Raw genomic sequence first — 7,972 nt, 5'->3', positions numbered from 1 at the left:
TAGTAAAGATGATCCAAAATCTTGGAAATAGAATGGAGAAAATACAAGAAACATTTAACAAGGACCTAGAAGAACTAAAGAGCAAACAATGATGAACAACACAATAAATGAAATGAAAAATTCTCTAGAAGGAATCAATAGCAGAATAACTGAGGCAGAAGAATGGATAAGTGACCTGGAAGATAAAATAGTGGAAATAACTACTGTAGAACAGAATAAGGAAAAAAGAATGAAAAGAATTGAGGACAGTCTCAGAGATCTCTGGGAAAACATTAAACACACCAACATCCGAATTATAGGGGTCCCAGAAGAAGATGAGAAAAAGAAAGGGACTGAGAAAATATTTGAAGAGATTATAGATGAAAACTTCCCTAATATGGGAGAGGAAATAGTCAATCAAGTCCAGGAAGCTCAGAGAGTCCCATACAGGATAAATCCAAGGAGAAACATGCCAAGACACTATTAATCAAACTATCAAAAATTAAATACAAAGAAAAAACTATTGAAAGCAGCAAGGGAAAAACAACAAATAACATACAAGGGAATCCCCATACGGTTAACAGCTGATCTTTCAGCAGAAACTCTGCAGGCCAGAAGGGAGTGGCAGGACATATTTAAGTGATGAAAGGGAAAAACCTACAACCAAGATTACTCTACCCAGCAAGGATCTCATTCAGATTCGACGGAGAAATTAAAACCTTTACAGACAAGTAAAAGTTAAGAGAATTCAGGACCACCAAACCAGCTTTACAACAAATGCTAAAGGAACTTCTCTAGGCAGGAAACCAAAGAGAAGGAAAAGACCTACAATAACAAACTCAAAACAATTAAGAAAATGGCAATAGGAACATATATATCGATAATTCCCTTAAATGTAAATGGATTAAATGCTCCAACCAAAAGACATAGACTGGCTGAATGGATACAAAAACAAGACCCGTATATATGCTGTCTACAAGAGACCCACTTCAGACCTAGGGACACATACAGACTGAAAGTGGCGGGATGGAAAAAGATATTCCATGCAAATGGAAATCAAAAGAAAGCTGGAATAGCAATTCTCATATCAGACAAAATAGATTTTAAAATAAAGACTATTACAAGAGACAAAGAAGGACACTATATAATGATCAAGGGATCAATCCAAGAAGATATAACAGTGGTAAATATTTACGCACCGAACATAGGAGCACCTCAATACAGAAGGCAAATGCTAACAGCCATAAAAGGGGAAATCGACAGTAACACAATCATAGTAGGGGACTTTAACACCCCACTTTCACCAATGGACAGATCATCCAAAATGAAAATAAATAAGGAAACACGAGCTTTAAATGACACATTAAACAAGATGGACTTAATTGATATTTATAAGACATTCCATCCAAAAACAACAGAATACACTTTCTTCTCAAGTGCTCATGGAACATTTTCTAGGACAGATCATATCTTGGGTCACAAATCAAGCCTTGGTAAATTTAAGAAAATTGAAATCGTATCAAGTATCTTTTCTGATAACAAGACTATGAGACTGGATATCAATTACAGGAAAAAAATCTGTAAAAAATACAAACAAATGGAGGCTAAACAATACACTACTAAATAACTAAGAGATCACTGAAGAAATCAAAGAGGAAATCAAAAAATACCTAGAAACAAATGACAATGAAAACACGACGACACAAAAAGAAACAAAGAAGAGAGAGAGAGAGAGAGAAACATAAAAACCCCACATAGCCTGAATAGGTTAATGGTCGAAAAAATGGAGAACAGTATTGTACCTTGTAATTTAACTTTTTCTCTTGCATTTCTTAGGATCATTTTTTTTTTTTTTTTGTGGGCCCAATTGTTTTGGACAGATTTAGGTTTGACTAGGCAACTAGTCAAACCTTGAGGTTTGCCCTGTGCTATAAAGTTTTTGATGCATACATTGCTCTGCTAGGAAATATCTAAGCACTTTATAAATGTTTTCCTTTTAATTATCATCACAGGCAGATGCTTCAATAACAGGCACCATTTTTTTTTCTAATTTATTTATTTTATTATTTTTGGCTGTGCTGGGTCTTCGTTTCTGTGCGAGGGCTTTCTCTAGTTGCGGCAAGCGGGGGCCGCTCTTCATCGCGGTGTGCGGGCCTCTCACTATCACGGCCTCTCTTGTTGCGGAGCACAGGCTCCAGATGCGCAGGCTCAGTAGTTGTGGCTCACGGGCCTAGTTGCTCCGTGGCATGTGGGATCTTCCCAGACCAGGGCTCGAACTCATGTCCCCTGCATTAGCAGGCAGATTCTCAACCACTGCGCCACCAGGGAAGCCCCAGGCACCATTTTTGAAATCCTGTTTATAATTTATGAACTTGCAGAATTGCTGAATCCATTCCTTGGGCCATACCACTCCCATAGTACAAGTGAAATATAAAAATAAATACAAAGCAGTGACAGTGATGAGAATGATTAAATCACATGAAAAATAAAAGTATAGCTATTTTACTTGAACCCTGGAGAAATGTAATTTTGTTATAAAGGTAGGAAAATGTGTGTTTTCAACTATATATAAATTATGTCAGAATTAAAACATGGAGGCTGTTACACTATCACTTTCTCAAATATTAATGTGCGCAGATGACTGAAAATTTTAATGTGGACATAAAATGGGATTAGAAAACAGTAAGGTTTGTAGGGCTGGGAAGGTTGGGTGGGTGGCATCATGACATGATCTGTGGGGCCCAGTACAAAATGAAATGCAGGACTCCTCATTTGAAATGTATTAAGAACCTCAAGATTATGATAAAAGAACATTAATCCAAGTGCAGAGCTGTCTAAGTGAGGAAAGGGAGGGCCCCGGGCAACTATGCATGTTGTACACCCATGCAGCCAGCCTATATAGCAGTGGGCTGAGAGGATACAGGTTCAATTCTGTCACCAACTATATGACCAAGTCAGTCACTTAGTCCCTCTCACCTTCATGTTTCTCATCTTTAAAATCAAGAGGATATTTTTTGAGAAACACTTTGTTGTAAGTGATAGAGATCTAACTCCCATTAGCTTAAATTCGGGGGGCTCAAATAACAGTCGAGGGCTGGACCTGGCCTTACTCTAGAGCAGGAATCAGTGCACTTTTCCTGTAAATAGCCAGAGAGTAAATATTTTCTGCTTTGCGTGTGTGATGGTCTTGGTCACAACCACTCAGCTGTGCTCTTGAAGCATGAAAGAAGCCACAGACAAGATGTAAATGAGTGAGTGTGGCTGTTTCCCAATAAAACTTTATTTATGGAGACTCTATATGAGTTTCATATAATTTTCATGTGTCATGAAATATTCTTCCCTTGATTTTTCCACAACCATATAAAAATGTAAAAACCATACAGGCCATACAAAAACAGGTGGAGGGCTGGATTTGACTTTCAGATGTTAGTTTGATGATTCATGTTCTAGAAACAGAAGGCTGTGTGTGTTTTTGTCTTCCATGGCTCTGTTCCTCTTTTGTTGTTGATCTTATCCTTTGCCAATATTGATGGACTTCCTCCACACGACCAGGTGAGTGGAGGTGGGATGGGGAGTGAGATCAACAGGGAGAACTCCAGGCTTATCCCTCCAATTTGGTTACCTTAGAGGAAAGATTGCCTCTTCTGTCTTCCAATACCTGAAAATATAATCCTGTCTGACTGAATTTGGCTTATATACTTAACCTGGGTCAACTACTATGGATAAATGGCTGGGCTGTTTTGTTTTTTTTTTTTTTTTGCGGCACCGTGCATTACATGGGATCTTAGTTCCCAGACCAGGGATTGAACCCGTACCCTTGGCAGTCAAAGCACGGAGTCCGAATCACTGGACCACCAGGGAAGTTCCTGGGTGATTCTGATTAGCCAGCCAGTCCAATGTCTTATGATCATGCACTTCTGTGGCAGTGGTGCAGAGTGGATACAATAATTTTGTCGTCCTCATTAGAACCATACAATTTTCCCATGACCTTCTTTCCATTTCAAATTACCACTGCCAAATAACTTGAAAGCATGCTCCATTTTTTCAGACTTGACTTCTTCCTTTCCTACTTACTCTTCAACCAATGGCAATTTGGCCTCCATTCCTCTCCTGCCACTAAAAAGGCTTGCTTGGACATCAAGGACCTCGAGATTGCCACATCTCTGTCTGAAGTTCTTATATACTGTGCCAAATTTTAAATAGCTGAGCATACCCGCCAGCTTGATGTCTCTTTTCTTGGCTTCCATAATTCTATAAGGACAGTGCATTGCAGTTGATGACAACTACATCGTCTCATCTGATCCTTACAGCAAACATGAATATAGAAAGGACAGGTCCTATTGTCCCAACTTTAGAGATGAGACCAACATTCAGAAATGTTAAGTGACTTTGTTCCAGATCTTTGATATCTGGCAGAGCTAGGACTTGAATGCTGCTCTTTTGACACTAAGTCAAGACTTTTTGCCCACTGTACATGTCGATATCTTACAGCAATCAACAGAATCTCCCTATAACTTCTCTTTCTCCATCTCCCTGTCTGGGTTCTCTTCTTCCTCCTTAGAGTAGACAGGTGGCATCAAGAGTCTCTACCTTCTCCAGCCTTACTTCTTGAGCAATAGTTCCCACTTGAGAAGGCATTCCAGGTCCCTATTGTTGATATGAGCCATTACTTCCTCCATCCTTTGCCCCCAGCACTTAATTTTTATGTCTCCACGTGGCTTTAATTATTATCTTGCCTCATGTGCTTCACTCTCTGATGCAGAGGATCTCTGTCACCCATCTTAGCCTCTTCCTGACCACAATGCTGTATATCCAGGTGATAAACATCTTTTCATTAAAATGTAATTGAGTTTAAAAAGCTTTGTTCATCAAAAGACACCATCAACAGAGTAAAAGGCAACCTACTGATGGGGAAAAATCATAACTTTCTCTATGGCAGTACAGTCAAACTAAGTCAGAATGGAAACACATATAATATGCCCCCATTTGTGATGGGCCTTTCTTTCCCAGTGTGCAATGTGCATCTGCATTATATATTAACCAGACCTCCTCAAGGCAAGAGGATATAATCAGACTTTGAGACTAATAGTCTCTTTCTTCTGAAGCCAGCATTGTAATTTTTAAGATTAATATTTCTCTCTCATCCTGTACAGAGGGTCACATTGACCTAAAGGCTCACTCTGTACGTGCACACCTGACAAAAAGAGCTCTAATGAACTTTATGTATAATGTTTACCTGTCAGTATAATACATGTATCTTTGTCTCAAAAATGGATAAAACTGCATCTCTAACTCCTGACCAGTGGAACAGTTCTCAGAGCTTATGGAAGTCTGTCTCCTGGGTTATAATCATCAGTTTGGCTTGAATAACATTCTCTGTTTTTCTTCTTAACTTGATTGTTAATTGAATTTTTGTCGACATCACAGAATGGGAGAAAATATTTACAAATTATATATTTGATAAAAGATTAATATCCAGAACATATAAAGAACTCCTATAACTCAATAACAACAAGAACAAAACAAACAACCCAATTCAAAAATGGACAAAAGACTTGAATAGACATTTCTCCAAAGAAGATATATAGATGGTGAATTAGCACATGAAAAGGTGTGCAACATCACTAACCATTAGGGAAATGCAAGTCAAAACCACAATGAAATACCAGTTCACACTCATTAGGATGCTTATTATCTAAAAAAAAAGAAAAAAAGAAAACAACCAAAAAAAAAAAAAAACCCAAACAAACAGAAAATAACAAGTGTTGATGAGGATGTGGAGAAATTGGAAGCAAACATTATGGTGGTTCCTCAAAAAATTAAACATAGAATTACCATATGATCCAGCAATTTAACTTTTGTGTATATAACCAAAAGAATTGAAAGCAGGGATTCAGACAAATATTTGCACACGGATGTTTATAGCTGCATTATTCAAAATAGCCAAAAGGTAGAAACAACCTAAATGTCCATTGACGGATGAATAAACAAAAGGCAGGGGCTTCCCTGATGGCGTAGTGGTTAAGAATCCGCTTGCCAATGCAGGGGACGTGGGTTTGAGCCCCAGTCCAGGAAGATCCCACATGCTGCAGAGCAACTAAGCCCGTGCGCCACAACTACTGAGCCTGCGCTCTAGAGCCCGTGAGCCAACTACTGAGCTCCCGTGCCACAACTACTGAAGCCTGTGCGCCTAGAGCCCATGCTCCACAACAAGAGAAGCCACCGCATGAGAAGCCTGAGCACCACAATGAAAGAGTAGCCCCCGCTCGCTGCAACTAGAGAAAGCCTGCGCACAGCAACGAAGACCCAACGCAGCCAAAAATAAATAAATAAATAAATAAATTAATTTTAAAAAAACAAAAAAAACCCGAAAAGGCAGTATTAATATATACATACAATCAAATATTATTCAGCCTTAAAAGGAATGAAAGGAATTTCATTCCGTAAAAGGAATGAAATTCTGATACGTGCTACAAAATGAATGAACCTTGAAGACATTATGTTAAATAAATACGCCAGACACAAAAGGACAAATATTGGATGTTTCCGTGTATGAGGTACAAAGGATAATCAAATTCATAGAGACATAAAATATAATTGTGGATATCAGGACCTAGAGGGAGGAGGAGTGAGGAGTTATTCCTAAATGGGTACTGAGCTTCAGTTCGGGAGGATGAAAAAGTTCTGGAGATGGACAGTAGTGATGGTTGCACAACAATGTGAATGTGCTTAATGCCACTGAACTGTACACTTAAAGATGGTAATAATGGTAAATTTTGTGTTATGTATATTTTACCACAATAAAAAAATTAAAAGGAATGCAATTGAACAAATTGCATTCCAGAGGACATCTTTAATGTTCTGTGTAATCTCTCACAGGGGCTGTATAATATGGTGGGTAAGTATCCTCATTCCAGAGACAGCCAGCCAGCCATAAAATTGAACCCCAGCCTCATCACTTATGAATTGTGTGACCTTGGGCAGGTTCACTGAGCCTCACCCTCCCTAGCTCTGGAATCCACATAAGAACAGCAACAACAACCCCATGGGTGGTTATGAGGATGCAATAAGGAATGCAGGATGCTTAGCAAAGTGCTTGGACTACAGCAAGTGTTCAGGGAGTTGAAAGTACTGGTAGGATTTCACATATTTTACATATGCTAAATAATAAGGACAATTTATGGAGTTTCTCAATGAGTTCTTTGCCTTCCAGGCTATCACTTGGGATGGAATCTCTGTGCAACCATCCATTTTTATGGACGTATGGAGCCTTAATATCTTCAGTTTGCTTTAGCCTCACTCCCCCATCATCTGCCTAATGGACTCAGATCTGCAAAGGATGAGTGAACCAGACAGGTGAGGCTTGTCAGCCATCCTTGGCAGAGATCCACGACATGGATATAATTTAGCAGCCATTTTCATACTGCATGTTTTCCCTCGCACTGCGGTGCTGGTCCTCATATGTCTGTACATATGTTGGGGCAACTGATATTTGGGGTGCACTTTGTGGTATGATTAAGCCAGAGACTACATGGGGCATCATTTAATTAGGACAGACGTGTCTACATGTCCATTTAAGAAGTTGTTTCTTATCTTGCTACACAATTCCACAGAGCATATCTGAGGGCAGAGCTCCCTTTCAACTCTGTGAGAGACCTGTCCTCAGATAAGCATCACAGCCCTTGGAACATGAGCAAAAAGTAGGTCCTTTCGGGATCATTAACTAGTGTGAGTTTTAAAAAAAAAAAGCTGTATCATGATATAGTAACAAAGTGGAAAAAGCTTGTCTTAAATATGGAGAAGAATATGTTGATTTGCCTTTACTTGTTAGGAATTTGGGCAAATTTAACCATTCTGAAGTTTACCTTTGTACTATCTATGAAATATGGGGTTATAAAGTAAATGAATCAAATAAGTAAGATAGGTTGGGTAAATGTTTAACCCACTTTTGAGAAGCAACTTTTTTTTTAAGGATTTAACTGGGCCAGTTTCC

This window comes from Balaenoptera physalus, assembly GCF_965194825.1.
Source record: "Balaenoptera physalus genome assembly, chromosome: 11".
NCBI classification, from domain to species: Eukaryota; Metazoa; Chordata; class Mammalia; order Artiodactyla; family Balaenopteridae; genus Balaenoptera; species Balaenoptera physalus.
The sequence above is the reverse complement of the archived record's forward strand: the minus strand, read 5'-3'. Positions refer to the sequence as shown.